Here is a 25,374-nt window from a genome sequence, read left to right as displayed (position 1 = left end):
TTAATAATAAATAAACCCTACACAGAAACATTGCACAGAAAGGGATACTATCAAAAAGTAACTTTATTGAAAAACCACAATGTTAAAAATTACAATAAAAAAAGGGAAATGCTTTGAAAGGTGACAGCTACACCAAAGCCGCAGGTATGAGGATAATAACCAGCTATAATCAAAAAATACCATCCTTATACTAAATGTGAGTGTGCTAGTAGTCCATGAGGTTTGTAACCTTCAGCTGGTATAAAGCATCCAGCAAACACATCAGGCAAGAAACAGGACCATAAATAACGTTATTAGAGCATAATTACCTCAGACCTGCGGCGCCACCCCTACGCGCGTTTCGGCTTGCATGCCTTATTCCGGAATAAGGCACGCAAGCCGAAACGCGCGTAGGGGTGGCGCCGCAGGTCTGAGGTAATTATGCTCTAATAACGTTATTTATGGTCCTGTTTCTTGCCTGATGTGTTTGCTGGATGCTTTATACCAGCTGAAGGTTTCAAACCTCATGGACTACTAGCACACTCACATTTAGTATAAGGACGGTATTTTTTGATTATAGCTGGTTATTATCCTCATACCTGCGGCTTTGGTGTAGCTGTCACCTTTCAAAGCATTTCCCTTTTTTTATTGTTGTAATTTTTAACATTGTGGTTTTTCAATAAAGTTACTTTTTGATAGTATCCCTTTCTGTGCAATGTTTGTGTAGGGTTTATCTGTTGTAATTGCATGGGATTTTGCTAGAAATCCCTCATATGGGCACAGGTGTACTCTCAACACACTGTGTATTGTGTATCAACATCGGCTTAAAATATGCACCATTAGTACACAGAGTAAAATTAAATTTAGTAGTATAGGCTTCACTTTAGTGCATATCATTGTGCACAGTAATGAGACGCTTACAGTTTAGTTTTGCTTAAAGTAGAATTTTAATTGTAAAAGCCTTTGAGAGAAATACACCTAGTACAATATGCACAGCCTATTGCAAAGGCTAAACTTGAGTTTTGCAACGAGTCTTCAGTGGCACAAAATACAGCCAACACCATCTTCATTGAAGTATAATCTGGGGGAAAAAAATAATTTCATTAGCCCAAACTAAAAAGCATTAAAGGGGAATTTCTAGTGTACAAAGTCTGCAGTCTATGAATGGTCTACTGAATTTTGACACCATGTAGTGCACACACGATGTGTGGTGGGAGATATACATGGTCACATGAAGACTAGACTGCGCATGTCTAAAAATGCTGGATGGAACTAGTCAGCAGGCGCTCGCATACTCTCGTCACACGACCACCCGCACGGCGATTACAGTGCAGCTGTGACAGTGCACAATCATAATTCAGCAGACTGCAGGTTTTAGACCAAAAAAACCTTTAACCTATGATTAAAATGATCTTTTTAATGGTTGTCCCATATATTATACAAAGGAAATGCATTAACCCCCCCCTGCCCCATAAAGGCATTAAATAAAGCTGTTAACCCCATGCACATTACATGCAGGACCACCACTACAATTTGTGTCCCATTGATCAAACATTACCTGCAGATTTTAGAATACTTTGTTTCTGCCTACAATAAAACAGCAAATATTGAAGTGTTACTGACAGTACAACAGAATTTTTTATTTATATTTTTTTTTTAAGTTGTCCTCATATGTAAAATAAAAATGAATCATGTGTATCATAATGTGAACAGCAGTATAAGGTTTTAATCATTGGACAGAAGTAAAATCAGGAGAGTGAGTAGACATTTTATGTCCTGGTCCACCTCAATCTCATTACCTTTGTGAAGATGTTCTCCGGTACTTTCCAAGTCATTATCTCCAACTGACCACCGCACCAGGAGGCTTAAACAGAAAGGAAACGTACAACTTTAGTGCATTCTAAGAAAGCTAAACCATGGAGTTACATAGCAAGATCCCATTTCCCTACCTGGTGAACACTACACAATCACCCACCATCATACACCATTATGATCATCTCACTAAACAGAACCCAAAATCCGTAATATTAGAAGTTAGTCCTACAGGCCAAGCCTCCAGCACACTGGGCTGAGGGAGAAGCCAAGTGCCTGACTAGAGCACAAATGGCATTATGCTGTGATCTTTGGCCAGGTTGTTGGTAAGGATTCTTTAACACTTCCGTCAAAATGTTGAAATGATGGATCCTGTGCAGATTGTAAAAAACGTGTGCACTGGGCCTGTTTTTCTGACGGACCCGTCGAGGCTATGTGCACCTGTTGTGTATGCGTCTTCACAGCAGTTTTCCACGCATACACAATAAAACCCAGGTTAAAAAAAAACAAATATTCTCACCTTCCAGTGTCCCGCGCAGCGTTACCAATGCTTGCGGCACCTGGCGTTCCCAGTAATGCCTTGAGTGCAATGACCTCTGATGTGCAGTCTCACGAGACTGCGACGTCATCCGGTCATTTCGCAATGCATCCATCGGAACGCTAGCTGCTGCGAGCATCGGTAATACTGCGCGGGACACTGGAAGGTGAGAATATTGCAATTTTTTATTTTTAACATCTTGTTACTACGTATTGATGCTGCATAGGCAGCAACAATAGTAATAAGAAAGAGCGAGCAAGAATTTCCCTGACTGGAAATTCTTCCTCGCATGCTCAGTTTCGAAAGACTGGACCAGTCGCTGGATTCCTGCTTTTCACAGTGACGGATCCTGTGTCCATAGGTTTCTATTATAGCCAACGACGGGCAGCGCAGGATCAGTCACTGAGCGATTTTCCAACGTGCAGAAAAAACGTTCCTCTGAACGTGTTCTCTGCCCGACAGACAGCGATTTTCCGACAAATCCAGTGCACGACGGATGAAACAGAAGGTTATCAGTCACAATCTGTCGCTAATACAAGTCTATGGGAAAAAATAGGATCCAGCAGAAAAATTTGCTGGATCCTGTTTTTTTTCAAAAATCGACAGATTTCGATGGGAGCTAAAAGACGGAAGTGTGAAAGAGGCCTAAGGCTACTTTCACACTTGCGTTTTTCAGCTTCCGTCACAATCCGTCGATTTTTGAGCATGCAGGATCCTGCATTTTCCCATAGACTTGTATTAGTGACGGATGGCCTTCCGTTTCATCCGTCGTGCACTGGATCCGTTGGAAAATAGCGGTCCGTTGTGTGGAGAAAATGTTCATAGGAAAATCGGTCAGCGACGCATCCTGCGCTGCCCGTCGTCGGCTATAATGGAAGCCTATGGACGCAGGATCCGTCGCTGACCATCACACAGGAATCCAGCGACGGATCGCGTTTTCCCCTCTGAGCGTGCCTGAAAGGATTTTCAAGTCTTGAAAAAAAAGTTAGAGTCTCTCTCTAGACCTCAATCCAATCGAGAATCTGTGGAAAGAGCTGAAAACTTCTGTTCACAAACGATCTCCATCAAACCTCACTGAGCTCGAGCCGTTTGTCAAGGAAGAATGGGCAAGAATTTCAGTCTCTCGATGTACAAAACTGATAGAGACATACCCCAAGCGACTTGCAGCTGTAATCCCAGCAAAAGGTGACACAACAAAGTATTAAGTTAAAGGGGCCGAATAATATTGCACGCCCCACTTTTCAGTTTTTGAATTTCCACAAAAAATTAAAATTACTAATAAATTTCGGTCAACTTCACAATTGTGTTCCACTTGTTTCTTCACCAAAAAATTACATTTGGTATCTTTATGTTTGAAGCATATGATGTGGTGAAAGGTTGAAAAGTTCCAGGGGGCCGAAATCTTTCTCAAGGAACTGTATGATTTAAAGTGAGTTTATCACTGTGATCCCCCTCCCCACCTTCTATTATATATGCAAATGATCCTCAGATGCCCTGGGAGTGACCAGAGCACTTCATGAACCTCAGCCTCCATGCCCACGTAAGCAGGTAATTGCACCAACAGATTCATTTAAATCCCATTAAACCATTAAATGTATCATCCAACCCAATTTCATATTGATAACCAACCCCCCCACCGTTGCCCAATCGGATATCCTAAAGTTTACTATAAAATGTGCCATATACTCATGTTCAGCAATAGCATCTATAATATAGTTTGTGCAAGTACATACAACCAATCAGAAACAGCCTCTATTTTCAGCACATGCGATGCATCAGATGGCTAAATCATCATTGGTCAAGCATTAGACATTTCTGGTAGACGTTACAAGAACAAGAACCTACCTTTTGAAAACCCTGCCCGTATATGACTATAGCGTCAGATCATTTATCAGGTCCTGTCAAAAAGTGATGAGACACGTTAGCAAGCCAACATCCACCAAAATCCAGTAATCTCAACCATTTTTGTACTGCTGTCAACTAGTTTTCTGTATTATCCAAGGTGGAACTTATTTATCCTGGTCAATTGTATCAACCACATTTATGATTGTGATACAGGAGAAAGGCACATGTGTGACCATTTCTCCTTTCCTGGCAGCACAGTAACATTGCGTTTCCCATGTATATGATATACATTTCTAAGAGTAGATGAGTAGAGAATACAGTACAATTGTATGTTGCACTGATACTAATGGTGGCATTTACAATACCCATCGTGGCATCAGCATCTCAGGAGACTTCTGTGCTCCAGGATATTGGGACCCCACTTACCATCTACAAGTTGTTGAGCACTTATATCCATATACAGACCTGTAGGGGGCCATTTACATTGCTCAGTAGTTTAAAATAGAGATCTGCAGATTTCTGCTGTGCATGTACAGTTTGAACTGCCATAAGACCACACAAGGATCAGTAGGTTATAGGCAACAACCCAATGCGAGTTGAAGGCCTTAAATCTTTTTTTTTTTTACAAGCCAGCTTACATTAAATATGCCACTACTTCCCTAAAGACACGGTTTCAATCCATGATCAGTCTTCTGCAATCGCAGGGCTGTATCAATACAGTTTTTTCTACAAACAATTTCACAACCATCCTCAGCCAGTTAAGAGCTAATCATGGTTAAATCATGATGTGAACAGCAGTAAAAAGGCTTCATCACTGGATGCTGGAAACAAATAAGGCATTTGGATATCACTGGCATATTAAAGAAAATAAAAGCGCATTACCTGATTTGTTCATTTTGGGTGTAATCGGGGAGGACTCCTCATGGAGGCTTGTGTAACTCTTGCTCCAGTATCACCACAATAGACTGCATCTGAATTAGAAAATGAAGTAATTAAATCAAAGAATGTAGATTTGTAAGAACGATCATTCTCCAGAGCACATCCTCATAATTTAGCAGTGTAATCACAGCAGTCATGATGTGAACAGCAGAAATGTATTTTAATCATCGGATGTGCAACATAGAAATTAAAGACGACCCGTCAACAGATCAAAGCCAACAGTTTTGCTTGTATTTCCGCACTGAAAAAAAAGCTGAAAGAAGCGACATGCTTTATGTCCAAAAATCCATGCACGAAATACAGATTACAAAAAAAAACTGCACGCGATTTCTGAAATCTCAGGCTTTGCTGGTATTGTAAAATGCAGCTGAATATTACCATAAAAACCTTAGTAAAACACCTAGTGTGAACTTAGCCCAAGAGGCTTCTGTAGGTGTAATACTGACAGGTATAAAGCATTGCATTATATCAGCGATCAGTCACCTTCTCAGTTTTACCAAATGCAGAACAGTATAACAAAAATGAAAAATCCCTGAATTGATGTTCTTTGTTCATTTTGCCCCTCAAAAATCAGTTTAGAAAAAGAAAAAAAATGTCATGTCCAAAAATGGTAACAAATAAGTCAACTCGTCCCACAAAAAAACAAGCCATCATATGACTGCTGGAAAATAGAAAAATTTATAGCTTTCAAAATATTGATGCAAAAGTTTCTTTGCAATAAAAAGCGTATTTTGGCATGCGACAGCAGCCGAACAAAAATATAAGTCTGGTTTTCATTGTAAACACACGAACTGGAAGAATAAAGGTATCTAATCACTTAAACCACGCAAGGAACAGCATTAAAAAAAAAAAAACACAATCAAACCAGTTATTCGCCTGCTGTTGAATTGTTCATTCTGCCTTCCAAAGATCACAGTAAGGCTCTGCTTGCATTTATAATACTCTACACTGAGCGCTTACAACAGGGTTTCTGCATAAATCTTTGAAATATGTGATTCAAACAGAACCCTAGACTGAAGATTCCCTATAATGAGGCAGATGGAGGCACTGTGGACGTGGTCTGGCCTGTGATCTGGCAGTGTCAGTTTTTATCCATGCATAGAAGCACAGTTGGGTCAGTTTTGCACACCTCTGAAGGGGAAAATCGCTGAACAGAAGCAAGAGTCCATAATAACTGCTGACTCAGCGATTGCATCTCATGGAGGTTTCATCTGAATCACGTCATTCAGAGATGGAACCCCTCATGTGAGTGCTCAGCATAGAGCACAGGATAAATGTAATCCAAAATATTCCCAGTAAAAGCTTCAGTCCACCAAAAAAAAAAAAAAAATCCTCACTGAGGGGAAAAGTGAAATAGTGCTCACAAAAAGAATCCTGAGATTCTGCACTCCCAAATACAGCAACATCCACTGCTGCTTGTTTCTGGAAAACACCCATGGAGTCAAACTCAGCACATCTGTAGATAAATCCCAAAGTGGGGTCACTTTAGGGGGGGATGGGATCCACAAACCGTTCTAGGAACATCTCCCCTCCAGGAGGCAAATAGCGCTCCGTCCCTCCCGAGTCTCTCCGTATGGCCAAGCAGTATTGTACAGCCACATGTGGGGTATTGCCACATTCAGTAAATGTGGGAAAAATTTTGGTGCCATTTTTACCTCTTCTGTGAAAATGTATAATCTGGGGCTAAAACAAAATTTTGGTGGTAAAAATATAATTATTTTTTCTTCACTGCCCAATGGTATAAAACTGACACACACGTGGTGTCAATATTTTCACAGCACCTACAGATGAATTCATTGAGACGGTCACAGACAGGGGCTCCTGCTGGTCCGGCACCTCACGGCTCTCCCAGTGGGAAGCGCTGCACTGCACAATGGCGCTCCATCCGTGTAACCACAGGCCCAGAGGCCCGGGCTCCTCAGCCACCGTCACTGCCATACATGTCCCGTGTGACGGGGGAAAGTGACGACCTCTGGAAATAACAGCACTGCCAGGAACTTGTAATGAGAGGCCTCTGCACAACACCGCGGCAGCCCAGCGACACCGCTCTGCAGACTAGCACTACACAGCCCAGCAGAGCACTCACCTCCTCTTCCTCCGACAGTCAGGCTGGAAAGGCCGCCCAGCTCGAAACCACGAGGTTATAAGCGTAGCACGTATCAGGTCACGTGTGCAACGTCACTGCCAAATCTCCGAGAAGGAAGTGACTGTGCTTGCGTCACTTCCTGTGTGTTCACGGCGGCCATGTTTGTTTCTGGTACTCGGCTTCCTGCAGTTATAGTTCGTACCGTTATTTCATTTGCCATAAAGTGAATGGACAGTGAGACACCGCGGACAGTAATAAATGTACAGTCAATAGAGTGAGAGTGGGCGCATGCGTGTCCGACCTGCTGCTGTGGTTGCCCTGCAGGCCTGTGTGGGCGGAGTTCTGGTTGCCACGTTGAGTTGGACGTGGAGGGGAGGTGCTGGGACCAGAAGAGCCGGGCAGGGAAGAGGCCGGAGGGACGCGAGCAGGGGCACTGGTCAGACCTCCCACAGTCCGCAGCCTGTCTGACATTTCCTGGGCCAGGCTGTACCCCAGCACTGTCGTATCGCCCCCGTGTAAGAGGCCGGGCATCCTCACTTCCTGTGTGCAGGTGAGTGTGTGGGGGCTGCCCAGCTGGCGCTGTGGAGTAGAGGGGCAGCACTGGTGGATGAGTTAGTGCTGGGCACAGTACCCAGATGTGCTGACAGCCATGGTGAGTGTGTGGGGGCTGCCCAGCTGGCACTGTGGAGTAGAGAAGGGCAGCACTGGTGGATAAGTGCTGGGCACAGTACCCAGGTGAGCTGACAGCCATGGTGAGTGTTGGGGGGCTGCCCAGCTGGCACTGTGGAGTAGAGAAGGGCAGCACTGGTGGATGAGTTAGTGCTGGGCACAGTACCCAGATGTGCTGACAGCCATGGTGAGTGTATGGGGGCTGCCCAGCTGGCACTATGGAGTAGAGGGGCAGCACTGGTGGATGAGTTAGTGCTGGGCACAGTACCCGGATAACCTGACAGACATGGTGAGTGTTGGGGGGCTGCACAGCTGGCACTGTGGAGTAGAGGGGCAGCACTGGTGGATGAGTTAGTGCTGGGCACAGTACCCGGGTGAGCTGACAGCCATGGTGAGTGTTTTTGGGTTGCCCAGCTGGCACTGTGGAGTAGAGGGGCAGCACTGGTGGATGAGTTAGTGCTGGGCACAGTACCTAGGTGAGCTGACAGCCATGGTGAGTGTGTGGGGGGCTGCCCAGCTGGCGCTGTGGAGTAGAGGGGCAGCACTGGTGGATGAGTTATTGCTGGGCACAGTACCCGGATGTGCTGACATCCATGGTGAGTGTGTGGGGGCTGCCCAGCTGGCACTGTGGAGTAGAGGGGCAGCACTGGTGGATGAGTTATAGCTGGGCACAGTACCCAGATGAGCTGACAGCCATGGTGAGTGTGTGGGGGGCTGCCCAGCTGGCGCTGTGGAGTAGAGGGGCAGCACTGGTGGATGAGTTATTGCTGGGCACAGTACCCAGATGTGCTGACAGCCATGGTGAGTTTATGGGGGCTGCCCAGCTGGCACTGTGGAGTAGAGGGGCAGCACTGGTGGATGAGTTATTGCTGGGCACAGTACCCAGATGTGCTGATAGCCATGGTGAGTGTATGGGGGCTGCCCAGCTGGCGCTGTGGAGTAGAGGGGCAGCACTGGTGGATAAGTAAGTGCTGGGCACAGTACCCAGATGTGCTGACAGCCATGGTGAGTGTGTGGGGGCTGCCCAGCTGGCACTGTGGAGTAGAGCGGCAGCACTGGTAGATGAGTTCGTGCTGGGCACAGTACCCAGATGTGCTGACAGGCATGGTGAGTGTATGGGGGCTGCCCAGCTGGCACTGTGAAGTAGAGGGGCAGCACTGGTGGATGAGTTATTGCTGGGCACAGTACCCGGATAACCTGACATGGTGAGTGTTGGGGGGCTGCCCAGCTGGCACTGTGGAGTAGAGGGGCAGCACTGGTGGATGAGTTAGTGCTGGGCACAGTACCTGGATGAGCTGACAGCCGTGGTTTCCTGCAGCATTATCATTCAACCTGTCACTTTGGGGCCATCTCCTTCTACATCTATTATAACAAAACACCCAAGGTTCAGCAAATGCATGATAACTGGATCATATAATGAGGACAAAGAACAAATCTTAATTGACCCTGAAAGCAACGCCATATGAGAGAATATGATATACAGAGGAGAACAATGGGAGACTAAAATGCTTCAAATATAACAAAAAACCTTTATTAACACATAAACACTAATAAAAAAGGATCAAAGACAATGAACAGAGCTGACACATGCAATTGGTGCATACACAGTAAACAGTCTGAAGCCCATATAATATCAGTATAGGCGCAGTAGCCACCACATGTGTCCATGGAAGGCTAGATCAGACTTTTATATAAGTAACACTAATGGCCGTCCCACATAGTAGCAATATGTAAGGAGCACAAGAATAAGGTACCAAAGGCAAAGCCTGTCCAAGAGCAGAGACCCCCCTGGATCCCCGACGTGCGGTTCGCTGTGAAATGTGTAGCTTCATCATGGGGGAGTCTGTATTGGAGGGATCCCCATTGTGTATATTCTGAAGATCTCTGACCGTAGTGTGGGAATGGAGGGGATAAGACCGACTCAGTTCTGGGAATCCGACAAATGTTATGATCATATACCTGCAAAGTATACCTAGTCCAGGAAATGTGTGCAAAAGCCGCTGGGATTCCATATAAATCCTGCCTTACCGGAATGGTCTGAAGCAGGCCCTAACAGGTACACCAACATATACCGCATCTCTGTACAATCAAAATCTGCAACTGTGGAGCTGCATGCTTCATGGAAACGCGAAGGTCTGATTGCACCAATCGTGATTTCATTTTTCCGCTGTGTGACGATGCAATTCTTCAACCTCTAGAACAGTGTTTCCCAAACTCCAATCCTCATGGACCCCAACAGGTCGTGTTTTCAGGATTTCCTTAGTATTGAACAGGTGATGGAAGTATCAGGAGTTCTCTCACTTGTGCAGCACTATGGAAATCCTGAAAACGTGACCTGTTGGGGTCCGTGAGGACTGGAGTTTGGGAAATAATACTGCTCTAGGAGATTGTATAGTCGCGGCTACAATTACTAATTAGCAATCGTTGACGTTTTCAGATCATTGATTTGTAGCGGTGGAACTAGTTTCTCACCATGACCGCTCCTTACTTTTCTCCTACGTCATAGGGGAAGAGCCACTAACAAGGAATGGTTGGCTGTTGGCTGCATCTTCGCTTGCAAAACATCCGTAGCATTCTACAGTGCCGGCAAAGTGGATAAGAGTTTAAGAGACCTCAAGCACATGCTGCAAATTATATCCACAGCGTAAACTGGCAGCACCAGCTAACATGCCAACCTGCCAGCTTGAGGTCCGCAGCCTATCAGTTTATACGGCAGATGGTGCGAGCTTCGCGCTTTGCCACACTAAGGGTGAAATGTGCAGCTTTCCCACACCTGGCGTTGTTTTGGTAGTGTTTGCAGCAACTTTGCTCCTGGCAGCTTTGTTTTTCACTGTATACGGTATATATAATAATGAGCGGCTTCCAAGCAGAATCTTAAAAGAAGCTCAAAAGGACGGGACATAAAAACAGCAAATTGCATATGTTCATTCTTTTGAGCATTCTTGAAGTGCTTTTCCAGGCATGTTCCTGAGCGCACCCACCTGAAAAAAGATGCCGTGTGCACATTCTCTAAGGGTACAGACACACATATTGGCAGGGCTGTGTTTTAACCACATGTAAGGGTGGTCTGCAAATACTTGTGGCCAGGGCTGTGGTGTCGGTAAGCCAAACCTCCTACTGTAACTCCTCAATTTCCCCGACTCCCTCATGCATGGCTCATCTTTAATTGATACATTTACTGTAGTAAAATGGTAACATCAGGCTTTTCATCACCATTATGATACCATAATAAAGCTATTTCCTGTTCACTCTAGCACATACATGTCAAACTCTGGCCCATGGGCAGTTATATTTGGCCTGTGATACCAGAACCATCACCCAATGTTGGGCCCATTATTCGGACTATGTGGGGCCCATTATTCTGTATGGAGGCCTATGTGGGGCCCATTATTCTGAATGGAGGACTATGTGGGGCCTATAAGGCCGGCGTCACACTGGCGAGTTTTACGGACGTATGAGCGCAGAAAATATACCCGTAAAATACGCATAACACACGGCCCAATGATTCTCTATGGCCCAGCTCCTATCAGCCGTATTTTACGGATCCGTATTATACGGTCTTCTACGGCCGTACAAAATCGCAGCATGCTGCGTTTGTCACCGTATTGCGCAAAAAAATCGCCAATGAAAGTCTATGGGGGCGAGAAAAATACGGATTACACACGGACCAGCAGTGTGACTTGCGAGAAATACGCAGCGGTGTTCTATAGAAAAGCCGGTAATTCAATTGCCAGCTTTTCATTTCTCCTTCACAAACCCGACATGATATGAGACATGGTTTACATACAGTAAACCATCTCCTATCCCTATTTTTTTTGCATATTCCACACTACTAATGTTAGTAGTGTGTATGTGCAAAATTTGGGCACTGTAGCTTGTAAAATAAAGGGTTAAATCGAGGAAAAAATTGGCATGGGCTCCCGCGCAATTTTCTCCGCCAGAGTGGTAAAGCCAGTGACTGAGGGCAGATATTAATAGCCTAGAGAGGGTCCATGGTTATTGGCCCCCCCCTGGCTACAAACATCTGCCCCCCAGCCACCCCAGAAAAGGCACATCTGGAAGATGCGCCTATTCTGGCACTTGGCCTCTCTCTTCCCATTCCCGTGTAGCGGTGGGATATGGGGTAATGAAGGGTTAATGTCACCTTGCTATTGTAAGGTGACATTAAGCCAGATTAATAATGGAGAGGCGTCAATTATGACACCTATCCATTATTAATCCAATAGTACGAAATGGTTAATAAAACACACACACATTATTTACAAGTATTTTAATGAAATAAAGACACAGGTTGTTGTAATATTTTATTATACTGGTAATCCACCTGATGACCCTCGTTCTGTAACAAAGGAAAAATAAAAAAACAACAATATCTCATACCTTCTGACGCTCAGGTCAAGTCCCACGAAGTAAATCCATCTGAAGGGGTTAAATCATTTTACAGCCAAGAGCTGTGCTAAAGCAGTGCTCGTGGCTGTAAAACCCCCGGGAATGAATGGATTGCTGGGGAATGACCTGTAGTTACCTTGAGTTGCGGTGAGGCGCCCTCTGCTGGATGTCCTCATATGAACTCGAGCGTGGGAACTTTTACCAGGCTCCAGTTCATGAGGACATCCAGCAGAGGGCGCCTCACCGCAACTCAAGGTAACTACAGGTCATTCCCCTGCAATCCATTCATTCCCAGGGGTTTTACAGCCACGAGCACTGCTTTAGCACAGCTCCTGGCTGTAAAATGATTTAACCCCTTCAGATGGATTTACTTCATGGGACTTTGACCTGAGCGTCGGAAGGTATGAGATATTGTTGAGTTTTTATTTTTCCTTTGTTACAGGACGAGGGTCATCAGGTGGATTACCAGTATAATAAAATATTACAACAACCTGTGTCTTTTTCATTAAAATACTTGTAAATAATGTGTGTGTGTTTTATTAGCCATTTTGTACTATTGGATTAATAATGGATAGGTGTCATAATTGACGCCTCTCCATTATTAATCTGGCTTAATGTCACCTTACAATAGCAAGGTGACATTAACCCTTCATTACCCCATATCCCACCGCTACACGGGAGTGGGAAGAGACTGGCCAAGTGCCAGAATAGGCGCATCTTCCAGATGTGCCTTTTCTGGGGTGGCTGGGGGCAGATGTTTTTAGCCAGGGGGGGCCAATAACCATGGACCCTCTCTAGGCTATTAATATCTGCCCTCAGTCACTGGCTTTACCACTCTGGCGGAGAAAATTGCGCAGGAGCCCATGCCAATTTTTTCCGCCATTTAACCCTTTATTTTACAAGCTACAGCGCCCAAATTTGGCACATACACACTACTAACAGTAGTGTGGAATATGCAAAAAAAAAGGGATACGAGATGGTTTACTGTATGTAAACCATGTCTCATATCCTGTCGGGTTTGTGAAGAAGAAATGAAAAGCCGGCAATTGAATTACCGGCTTTTCACATATCTCGCACTGAAATAAATATAAATACAGGATATATATATATATATATATATACTCACCGGCCACTTTATTAGGTACACCATGCTAGTAACGGGTTGGACCCCCCTTTGCCTTCAGAACTGCCTCAATTCTTCGTGGCATAGATTCAACAAGGTGCTGGAAGCATTCCTCAGAGATTTTGGTCCATATTGACATGATGGCATCACACAGTTGCCGCAGATTTGTCGGCTGCACATCCCAAAGATGCTCCATACAAGGCAGGATGGATCCATGCTTTCATGTTGTTTACGCCAAATTCTGACCCTACCATCCGAATGTCGCAGCAGAAATCGAGACTCATCAGACCAAGCAACGTTTTTCCAATCTTCTACTGTCCAATTTCGATGAGCTTGTACAAATTGTAGCCTCAGTTTCCTGTTCTTAGCTGAAAGGAGTGGTACCCGGTGTGGTCTTCTGCTGCTGTAGCCCATCTGCCTCAAAGTTCGACGCACTGTGCGTTCAGAGATGCTCTTAGGCCTACCTTGGTTGTAACGGGTGGCGATTTGAGTCACTGTTGCCTTTCTATCAGCTCGAACCAGTCTGCCCATTCTCCTCTGACCTCTGGCATCAACAAGGCATTTCCGCCCACAGAACTGCCGCTCACTGGATTTTTTTTCTTTTTCGGACCATTCTCTGTAAACCCTAGAGATGGTTGTGCGTGAAAATCCCAGTAGATCAGCAGTTTCTGAAATACTCAGACCAGCCCTTCTGGCACCAACAACCATGCCACGTTCAAAGGCACTCAAATCACCTTTCTTCCCCATACTGATGCTCGGTTTGAACTGCAGGAGATTGTCTTGACCATGTCTACATGCCTAAATGCACTGAGTTGCCGCCATGTGATTGGCTGATTAGAAATTAAGTGTTAACAAGAAGTTGGACAGGTGTACCTAATAAAGTGGCCAGTGAGTGTGTGTATATATATATATATATATATATCTCTCAATGACATATATATATATACACATACTCTATATATGTTTTAACGAACATTTAAGCACATAAATCCATTAGATGTCAGTTTTGCAAGCCTGCGAGAAAATATCGCAGTACGGATGCCATACGGATTACATACGGAGGATGCCATGCGCAAAATACGCTGACACACCCTGCCTACGGATGACATACGGATCACTATTTTTGGAACATTTCTGCGTATTACGGCCGTAAAATACGGACCATATTTTCATACGCTGAGTGTGACGCCGGCCTTATTCTGTATGGAGGCCTATGTGGGGCCCATTATTCTGTATGGAAGCCTATGTGGGGCCCATTATTCTGTATGGAGGACTATGTGGGGCCCATTATTCTGTATGGAGGCCTATGTGGGGCCCATTTTTCTGAATGGAGAACTACGTGGGGCCCATTTTTCTGAATGGAGAACTGTGTGGGGCCCATTATTCTATATACTGGTTGGCCTGCGACTTTGTCCAAGCTTTTCATTTTGTCCCTCTATGTTTCAGTTTGACATGCCTGCTCGAGCAGTTCTAAGATGAGTGCAAGGCATTCCTTTCCAGCGCCTTTATGCCCTGATCTATAGAGGAGGATCTTCACTACTGAGCATGTACATAAAGTGCTTCACAGATTTATCTCAACTAAAAGCCGAGATCCTTAGATCAGGAACAGAAGAGACATTTACAGGACATTTCATAACTGCCTTGACCTACTGTACCCAATTTATTATATATTTTAGGAGTTGGTCCATGTTATTCCGACTCCACAAAAATGGAATCTGACTCCATAGCACTGGTTGTGGCTTTCCTACCAATTTGTGGTATAAATGTTGATGTGTGGCACACATTCTGGCTGCTACTTGTGTCTATATCTTAGATACCGGATCTCATGAGCTTATTTTATGATCTGCATATGGACCGCAATGCCTTGTTTGATGGTATGTCTCCTGACCCAAACATGCAGCCTCCTGGTTCTACAAGGCTCTAAGTTCCAGTTGGGAGGTCAGGAGTCAGTCCAGGCATTGCAATGTGTATGCTCTTGTGTGAATCAATGGCCTTCTTCGTGTGAGAGAATCAGATGCAACAAGGATTGTAAAATCTGACAACGGACCACAAATCGATCCAGCACACTAGAATAAAAAGGCCAATTTTTCACATGCGAGAAAATAAAAAAATGGTTTGTGAAATCGACCTTAGGGAGTAGGTAGACTTTTTTGCTGCACCAAATTGAAAACAATGTATCTGATGCCTAACAAATATCATGAACACTTAGACATTTTCCGCATCTAAATGATCATTTCATGAGGATTTTCAGATTGGCAGCATGTCGATTCCTTGCAGACAACACCAGAGTTGAAGTTTGCGGTCAGTTTTCAACATAAGCTCCGTAGATAAGCAGCCAGCAGAAATGTCCATCGATGATTTTCCCATAGAAAAATCCCGCGAGCGCTCAGCTGAATGAACACTGCTGTGTATGAGAGTGCTGGCCAAGATGGCTGTTGTCCAAACGATGACCTGAAGCATTCCAACATCTATCTAGTTTGTACAGGAGCCCCTACACTGTCTTCACAGAACTGGAATCGGCCTTAACAGTTCGATCCCAAGCATTTTACTAAACACAACTTGGTATACCTTTAGATTACTTACCCTATGATCATCTAAGTGTGCCTAAGTAGAAATGTGGAGGTCTGGGTTTGTTGGGATTAACATTCTCTAGTAGCTGAAACTTTACAAGGAAGCTACAAGGCCGTTGTATCAGCTGGAGTTGAATGGACTACTATGGTCTGTTGTCCATTAGCCTGGATTCATACAATCTTAATTCATGGTCAATACATTGACCACAATGCTTGAACTGCCTATGGCCTGAACTTAGAGCCTGATAGACACATAAGGCTGTAAGTTTGGGCACAGTGGTCTTTGTACAGACTGTGAAATGCCCCATCTGGACCTGATCTTCGGCCAGGTTTAGATAGCTAATTGAAAAGAGGGCCAGTCTTTTTTGCAAATTACCGATGTGACTGACTCCGTATGTTTATCCACATTGTAAATGGGTGCCAGAGTTGCCTTTACTTTGCAGACATAATTCTGGCCCATTTTACCACTTAAATTATCAGTCAGTCTGGAACATTGCACTGGCAATGATTGGTTTGTGTGTTCTTCTCATCGAGCCCTTAAATGTTCGCTTCTTGCATCCAGTGTGACTGTGGAAAATTGATGGCATGCTCTAATATGTTTATTCATGGTTGCTACATTATTTTCCACTGAAATGCAGGTTTAGTCAGGGAGATTTGTGACGGTGCCGAGGTCCAACTAAAAGAAACTGACTAGTAAGAACACTGAAATGTTCTCCTTCCCATGTAGTGTCCCCCAATGTATGGAAACCATCTTTGTTGTCCAAAGCATCCAATTACAAAACATCTTTCATTTTACCAGCTATGATGGCTAAACACGTATTGGTTTCTATGGGCAACAATCGTTTTTTCTTTTCGTTTTCATAAATGCGACAGTGTGTGATTCATTAATTCATGATGTAACCTCTGTAGAACTCCTGAAGTATGGATGAATATGAGCGCACACACACATTTAGGCCCTGATTCATCGACATTTTTACATTAAAAAAGTGGCGTAAACACTTTGAAAAGTTGAAAAATTTTGGCATAACTTGGAGTTGTGCCAAAGTGTTGGAACGTTTGGCGTTTTCATGCCAGCCCTACCTGAATGGCTGAAGCTGGGGTGTTGGCAAGACTCCACAGCTCGTCTAAGGCCACGTGCACATGTTGAGTATTTGTTTTTTTTACCTCAGTATTTGTAAGCCAAAACCCCAGCTTGATTTACAGTGCTTACTTACCCAAGTCATCGTATCTTAGGGCACATTTAGACAGACCAGAAAATAAGTGTTCCCCATTATTGGTTATGAACCTCCCTTTACAGTTCAGCAATCATCCAAGGAACTAGCAAAATATTTCTTTGTCAGGTGATTCAATTCTTAGGCGTTTTGCAAATAATTGCTGCGGATAGCATGGTATTGTATGAGCCCAGACCAACCATGCTTGTGATCGATCTGTGCACTTTGAATTGGGGCCCCATAAAAATGCCAGAAGCTGTCACGCTCGGGTCAGGAGACCTGCGGCCAGTTCAAGCATTAGCGGTCCTTTCGCAGACTGATGTGCACAGATGTCTGAACGAGCTCTTAAAGGGAATCTGTCACCCCCTTGGACGTACCTAATCTATTAATATGGGCATGCAGGTTCATGAATACTTAAAATAGTCATACATGTATGCCTCATATTCCTGCCTGTGCAGAAGAAACAAGAAGCCAATGCCCACGGAAAGGGCGGAAAAGTAACGCGGAATATCGCAATTGCAGGGCGCAACCACTAGACGTCACAGGGCAAAGTGATGCTGATGGGAGGCGACAGGTACACTAATGAACACCGGGAGCAGCGTTTTCTTCCCGGCACCGTGCGCCTCAGAGCCTAAAAGAATGCATTAACATAAATTTGTGCACAACAAGACTACAGATATGGGGCATACAGGTAGGACTATTTCAAGCATTCTAGTACCTGTATGCCCATATTAATAGGTGAGGTACGTCCAAGGGGGTGACGGAACCCCTTTAATGATTTTGGCCCATCTTAGTTCAGTTCACCCTTCATTAAAGCTGACTTGCAAAATGTCTGTCTTGATAAATAGGGACCTGAGTGTTTTTATCACTGGCATTTCTAATTGCTGATAAGATTCACTGAAGCTCACAGTGGACATATAGCAGAAAAGGTTCAAAGTGCAAACTTCAGTTTATGCTTCAGTACACATCCATGTGGAATTACTGGCAGCATTTTACCTGCAGCTAAGTCATTGTATGCCCGTTTGGTCAGGGCTCTCCTCATATAGTTTGTGTATCTTACTGAAGTCCTCACTCATTGCTATAGGTTTGTTTTCACAGGGCTCTATGCAGAATGAGCTCCCTGAGAGTCCGCCAATAAGTTCATTCTGACAGCAGGATGTAGGCTCCTTACATACACATCAGCTACAGTGCACTTGGCCCCTGCCATCTTTTCACTTTTCTCTCTGCATGGTTATATGATTGTGTAGGGAAACAGTGAGAACATTGCTGTGGTACGGGATGGGTGCAGTTTTCGGCTGCAGAGCTGCGCCAGCTGCACTTCTGTGACTGAAAGCCTGAGACTGCTGGGAAGAATAAAGTTAATTTTCTCCCCTCAGCCAAGCTCTCAATATGGCAGCCAAATGGCTTCAGAATGCTTATTAACCTGCAGTTTAATAGTGTTTTTTGACATAACTGGTTTCCTTTAATAGCAAGTAAATTGTGAAGTTTCTTCATTTCTCATGGGCTGTACAGTGATTTAACCATCTGTGTGCGGGGAAGAACCACTTTAAGTAAAAAATACAAAATATTATCTAACTTCAACCACGGTATTTGAAGCATGGCTACAGCTGTGTTGCCTTAAAGAAGCCCTCCTCCCATCCAAATTTTTATCCTCTTAATGGATTGCAATCATTATATTATACAGCACTGTGTAGTTACAATTGCTCATTTTCCCTTCTACCTTGCTAATTCTTCTCTTAAAAACCTAGCCCGTCCCCCCCCCCCCAAAAAAAAAAAACCCAACTTGTTGGCTTGTATCAAAATTGCTCCACCCAAAGTCGTAGCGATGGTCAGTTATGCCCAAGTTACAGGCTGGGAAGCATGTAGGGCGCCACAGTTGGCTACTGGCTATGATCGTAGAGAGGAGCCCTCTTGTCTGCAGTGTGGTTTTAACTCGGTGTGATAATTCACAGTACAGTAGGAACTGGCACACAGAAAAAAAAAATCACACGAGCTGCACCATCATCCACTTCATGACCTAAATATCACATTTGGTGGTCAGCTATGGGCCACATGGGCTGTGGACTCTATATTCATTTTATGAAAATGTGAGCACAGCCATGCACATGACCAACCTTCAGCCATTCTCTAACTCTGGCCACTACACGTACTTTTTATTGCTTTCCACTGGTTGCACTGCACCAAAAGAAACTCTAAGGCTATGTACACACGTTCAGGATTTTTTACATTTTTTCGGCGGTTTTCCGCTGAAAAAAACGCTTACATTAAGCATCCCATCATTTTAATGCATTCCGCAATTTTTGTGCCCATGCTGCGTTTTTTTCCGCGAAAAAAACATCACGGTAAAAAACGCAGCATGATCATTAATTTTGCCGAAAATCTGCGGATTTGCCGCTATACACTGTGTTCCAAATTATTATGCAAATAATATTTCCTCATATTTTCTCTAAATTACCTATCTGAATTGCAGTCATTGTTATTTTCCAGTCATCTACTATTCTAGTATAATTGCAATGTTTTGGAACAAACTGCCTATGAAAACAGTATCTTTTTAAAAAAAAATAAACACTCAAAATGCATGTTCCAAATTATTATGCACAGCAGAGTTTTCAACCTTTTTTGTTTTATTTTGAACAAAAAAATGGTCAATTGTGAAGTTATAAGCATTATCAGCTTATTACAAAATGAAATCAAACAGTTTTCAAGTGAAAACTTTATTCTAAGTGATGTTACATTTGCACGTAGGACCCCTTGTTCGAAAGAAGCTTCTGAACTCTCTCGTCCATTGAATTTGTCAGTTTTTGGATGGTTTCTGCTTCAATTGTTTTGTATGTTGACAGAATACCCTCCCAGAGCCGTTGCTTAGATGTGAACTGCCTCCCGCCATCATAGACACTCCTTTTGATGATGCTCCAGAGGTTCTCAATGGGGTTGAGGTCAGGGGAAGATGGTGGCCACACCATAAGTTTGTCCTCTTTTATGCCCATAGCAGCCAGAGATGCAGATGTGTTTTTTGCTGTATGAGACGGTGTATTATCATGCATGAAAATGATCTTGCTGCGGAAAGCACGGTTCTTCCTCTTGAACCGTGGCAGGAAGTGTTGTTTTAGAAACTCCACATAGATTATGGAGTTCATCTTTACCCCTTCAGGGATCATAAAGGGGCCGACAATCTCTCTCCACATGATTCCAGCCCAAAACATTACTCCACCTCCTCCTTGTTGGCGCCTTAGCCGTGTTTTCATGGGGTGTACATCAACCAGCCATCCTCCACTCCATCCATCTGGACCATCGAGCGTTGCACGGCACTCATCGGTGAGCAAAACAGTTTGGAAGTCAGTCTTCATGTATCGTTTGGCCCACTGGAGCCGTTTCTGCTTGTGTGCAGTGGATAGAAGTGGTTGACAGGATGGCTTACGCACAGCTGCAAACCTCTGAAGGACCCTGCTTCTTGTTGTTCTGGGGACGTTGGAGGCACCAGCAGCTTCAAAAACTTGTCTGCTGCTATGACAAGGCATTTTTGCAGCTGCTCTTTTAACCTTACGCAATTGCCTGTTGGAAAGAGTCCTCAATTTTTCCTTATCAGCACGCACACGTGTGCTGGGAATCAGCTACATACTTCTTGATTGTGCGATGATCACGATGAAGTGTCTTGGCAATGTTGATTGTAGTCATGCCTTGACCTAAATACTCCACAATTTGTTGCTTCTCAGCAGCCGACACATCCTTTTTCTTGCCCATTTTGGCAAAAAATGTAGGCTGCTTAATAATGTGGAACAGCCTTCTTAAGTAGTCTTGCCTTTATTTGGACACACCTGCCAAACTAATTTGCACAGGTATCTGCAATTGCTTTCAGTGATATAAAGAGCCCTGACACACATCACCATCAATGAGTTTAAATGACAAACAAAAAAATTCTAACCTTATCACTCATAAACTCTTTGTGCATAATAATTTAGAACACAGTGTATTATTGCATTGGGAAGCTCCGGAAAAATCACGCAAAAAACGTGAGTGGATTTCCTGCGCAGGGAGTCCGGTTTTGCCCAGGAAATCCTGCAGACATTCTGCAACGTGTGCACATAGCCTTAAACATAAACCCCTAGCACTTGTTCAGGCGTTAATGAAACAGAACAGACCCTGGCTACACATACATGGCTGAGCTAGTCCCAGCTCGGTCAAGCAAAACAGCTATTGTCCATCGCAACCACTGATACTTGTGGTTCCCTGACTGTGCAGACTCTACACAGAGAGGGATTCTGGCCTGTCTCTCTCTTAAGCTCCAAGACACATCCAGTCTGGTCTGCTTCCCTGAGCTGACTGCCTAAGGTGACCAGGAAGCCTGGTTATATGCAGGCCTAGCCAGGTGATCTAATCAGAACACGTAGAGCTAGGATTTAACCCTAGCCTACCTGGCATTGCTTCACTATACACTCACCGGCCACTTTATTAGGTACACCATGCTAGTAACGGGTTGGACCCCCTTTTGCCTTCAGAACTGCCTCAATTCTTCGTGGCATAGATTCAACAAGGTGCTGGAAGCATTCCTCAGAGATTTTGGTCCATATTGACATGATGGCATCACACAGTTGCCGCAGATTTGTCGGCTGCACATCCCAAAGATGCTCCATACAAGGCAGGATGGATCCATGCTTTCATGTTGTTTACGCCAAATTCTGACCCTACCATCCGAATGTCGCAGCAGAAATCGAGACTCATCAGACCAAGCAACGTTTTTCCAATCTTCTACTGTCCAATTTCGATGAGCTTGTACAAATTGTAGCCTCAGTTTCCTGTTCTTAGCTGAAAGGAGTGGTACCCGGTGTGGTCTTCTGCTGCTGTAGCCCATCTGCCTCAAAGTTCGACGCACTGTGCGTTCAGAGATGCTCTTAGGCCTACCTTGGTTGTAACAGGTGGCGATTTGAGTCACTGTTGCCTTTCTATCAGCTCGAACCAGTCTGCCCATTCTCCTCTGGCATCAACAAGGCATTTCCGCCCACAGAACTGCCGCTCACTGGATTTTTTTTCTTTTTCGGACCATTCTCTGTAAACCCTAGAGATGGTTGTGCGTGAAAATCCCAGTAGATCAGCAGTTTCTGAAATACTCAGACCAGCCCTTCTGGCACCAACAACCATGCCACGTTCAAAGGCACTCAAATCACCTTTCTTCCCCATACTGATGCTCGGTTTGAACTGCAGGAGATTGTCTTGACCATGTCTACATGCCTAAATGCACTGAGTTGCCGCCATGTGATTGGCTGATTAGAAATTAAGTGTTAACAAGAAGTTGGACAGGTGTACCTAATAAAGTGGCCGGTGAGTGTATAATGCAAATATTAGGCCTTTGGGCCGCTTAGTAGAATAGTTCATACCTCCCAACCATCCCGGATACAGCGGGACTGTCCTGATTTTGACAGTCAGCCCCGCGATCCCGGGCGGGACATTAGTTGTCCCGCAGTGGTTGGAGGTGTGCTGCAATATCACGCGGTCACTGCGGTCAGCCTCTTCCCTGCACCCGCAGAGCTGCCTGAGCACAGCACAGCACATATTGGCTGCTTCGTGGCCACAGGACCTGTGATGAGGTCACAGGGGGGAGGAGTCATGGGTCACATGATCGGGACCTCGTGGATTGCAGGACTCGGCTTGCTGGTTGCCAACTTGCCATGCTGGATGAGGTAAGCTGCCGTGTGTGGGGTCAGGAGGTGTACAGTGTGGATGTAGCGGAGCCGTGTGTGTACGAGGTGTACGGAGCGGAGCGCGTGTGGGTACGAGGTGTTCGGAGCGGAGCGGGTGTGTGTACGAGGTGTACGGAGCGGAGCACGTGTGTGTACGAGGTGTACGGAGCGGAGCGCGTGTGTGTACGAGGTGTATGGAGCGGAGCCGTGTGTACGAGATGTACGGAGCGGAGCCGTGTGTGTACGAGGTGTACGGAGCGGAGCCGTGTGTGTACGAGGTGTACGGAGCGGAGCCGTGTGTGTACGAGGTGTACGGAGCGGAGCCGTGTGTGTACGAGGTGTACGGAGCGGAGCCGTGTGTGTACGAGGTGTACGGAGCGGAGCCGTGTGTGTACGAGGTGTACGGAGCGGAGCCGTGTGTGTACGAGGTGTACGGAGCGGAGCCGTGTGTGTACGGAGCGGAGCCGTGTGTGTACGGAGCGGAGCCGTGTGTGTACCAGGTGTGCGGAGCAGAGCCGTGTGTGTATGAGGTGTATGGAGCGGAGCCGTGTGTGTACGGAGCGGAGCCGTGTGTGTACCAGGTGTGCGGAGCAGAGCCGTGTGTGTACGAGGTGTACGGAGCGGAGCCGTGTGTGTATGAGGTGTATGGAGCGGAGCACGTGTGTACGGAGCGCAGCCGCGTGTGTAGGAGTAGCTATGTGTGGCCATTATACGGTACGAAGTATCATGTGTGCTCATTATACAGTATGGAGCATCATGTGCGGTCATTATCTACCTGAAACTCAACCTCTCCAAAACTGAACTTCTTCTGCTCCCGCCTTCTATTAACCTCCCTAAATCTGGCATTTCCCTCTCCGTGGGTGGCACCATAATAACACCCCGGCAGCAGGCACGCTGTCTGGGTGTTATGTTTGACTCCGATCTTTCCTTCACCTCCCACATACAACCTCTTGCCCGCTTGTGCCGCTTACACCTAAAGAACATCTCTAGAATCCGCCCTTTTCTCACCATGGAGACAACAAAAACCCTCACTGTCGCCCTAATCCACTCCCGTCTGGACTACTGTAACGCTCTATTAATTGGCCTCCCCCTCACTCGACTTTCCCCTCTCCAGTCTATCCTTAATGCAGCAGCCAGGGTCGTCCATCTGGCTAATCGTTACTCGGACGTGTCCGCTCTTCGCCAGTCATTACACTGGCTGCCCATTCATTACAGGATACAATTCAAAGTACTTGTTCTCACCCACAAAGCTCTCCACAGTGCGGCACCCCCTTACATCTCCTCCCTCATTTCTGTCTATCGGCCTAGCCGACCGCTGCGCTCTGCAAATGACTTTCGACTAACCTCTGCACTAATCCGTACCTCCCACTCCCGACTCCAAGACTTCTCCCGTGCTGCGCCAATCCTCTGGAATGCTCTACCCCAAGATATTAGGACCATTCACAATTTGCATAGTTTTAGGCGCTCCCTCAAAACACATTTGTTCAGAGCGGCCTATCACGTTCCCTAATCAAACTCATTTTATGTTTGTGTGTTTGTGTAGCCCATTCACTATCTCCATCTACCCCCCACTCCCTGAAGATGGCTGGACCATCATTGTAAATACACCATTGTAAATACACACCTGTGCTTTGTATCTCCCCACCTCATTGTAGATTGTAAGCTCTCACGAGCAGGGTCGTCGTATTTTGTTTTATTCTGCTTTATTACTGTATTGTTAACATTGTTACCTATGACTGTTGTGTTTGAAACTGTTAAACTGTAAAGCGCTGCGGAATATGTTGGCGCTATATAAATAAAGATTATTATTATTATTATCATGTGCGGTCATTATACAGTATGGAGCATCATGTGGGGCCATTGTACAGTATGGAGCATCATGTGGGGCCATTATACAGTATGGAGCACTGTGTGGCCATTATACAGTATGGAGCACTGTGTGGCCATATTTTTTGTTTATAATTATTCTTTATGAAACAGTGTGATCAGCAGTGCTAAATGGGTGTGGTTGGGACGTGGATATGGGTGTGACTAGTTATGAATGGGTGTGGTCAGAGGCGTGGCCTAAAATTTGCCGCGGCGCGCAAACTTTGCCCCTCTTTGCCATCTTCAAAAGTTGGGAGGTATGATAGTTGCCTGTTGGAGGGTAGTGTGAGACTGGTCATATAGTGTTAGGGAAGTGGCTGCAGAGGGAATCGCAGCTGTAAATATCTATAGAATGGTAGTTCATAGGCCTCCTATATCTATGGGAATGATTTAATAACACCATTCATATATAGATCTCTTCGAGTACTGATGTTATGTGACTTCCAGAAGTTATTCTCCTACAGTGCTAGCAAATGAATTATTCCCGAGAGGCATGGCTGGAAGAAGCTTCTGGTGGCGAGTCTTTGGCTTCATGCACGCTACACCTGTATTGATAACTTATGGATCAGGATTAGTGATGAGCGAGTGTACTCATTGCTTGGGTTTTCCCCAGCACGCTCGGGTGGTCTCCGAATATTTGTTAGTGTTCAGAGATTTAGTTTTCATCGCCGT

At 45.1% G+C, this 25,374-nt stretch overlaps 1 protein-coding gene and 1 long non-coding RNA gene across 12 annotated transcripts in view; one reads left to right on the top strand and one right to left on the bottom strand.

Moving 5' to 3' along the window:
* Nucleotides 1–902: 902 nt before the first annotated feature.
* LOC143785708 (uncharacterized) lies at nt 903–7,263 on the bottom strand. 3 transcript variants are annotated; one of them, XR_013218060.1, is made up of 6 exons: nt 7,200–7,263; nt 5,057–5,145; nt 4,175–4,227; nt 1,779–1,843; nt 1,538–1,566; nt 903–1,060 (listed from the first exon to the last, which is right to left on the bottom strand). It is a non-coding gene; the product is annotated as an uncharacterized LOC143785708 (long non-coding RNA). The 3 variants fall into 3 exon arrangements; XR_013218061.1 differs by lacking the exon at nt 7,200–7,263 and adding an exon at nt 6,899–6,946; XR_013218062.1 differs by lacking the exon at nt 7,200–7,263 and adding an exon at nt 6,895–6,918.
* A 186-nt stretch (nt 7,264–7,449) lies between these two features.
* Nucleotides 7,450–25,374, top strand: part of SEC31A (SEC31 homolog A, COPII component) — a 95,796-nt gene continuing 77,871 nt past the window's right edge. For 4 of the 9 annotated variants that reach the window (XM_077274784.1, XM_077274777.1, XM_077274730.1 and 1 more), the window contains exon 1: nt 7,534–7,749. The gene's annotated coding sequence lies outside the window, so the exon portion shown is untranslated. Of the gene's footprint in view, nt 7,750–25,374 lie in introns of all 9 variants that reach the window. The other 5 variants (XM_077274770.1, XM_077274737.1, XM_077274745.1 and 2 more) reach the window with 3 other exon arrangements.

This window comes from Ranitomeya variabilis, chromosome 1 (assembly GCF_051348905.1).
Source record: "Ranitomeya variabilis isolate aRanVar5 chromosome 1, aRanVar5.hap1, whole genome shotgun sequence".
Lineage (NCBI taxonomy): Eukaryota > Metazoa > Chordata > Amphibia > Anura > Dendrobatidae > Ranitomeya > Ranitomeya variabilis.
This window is presented reverse-complemented; position numbering and strand designations above follow the sequence as displayed.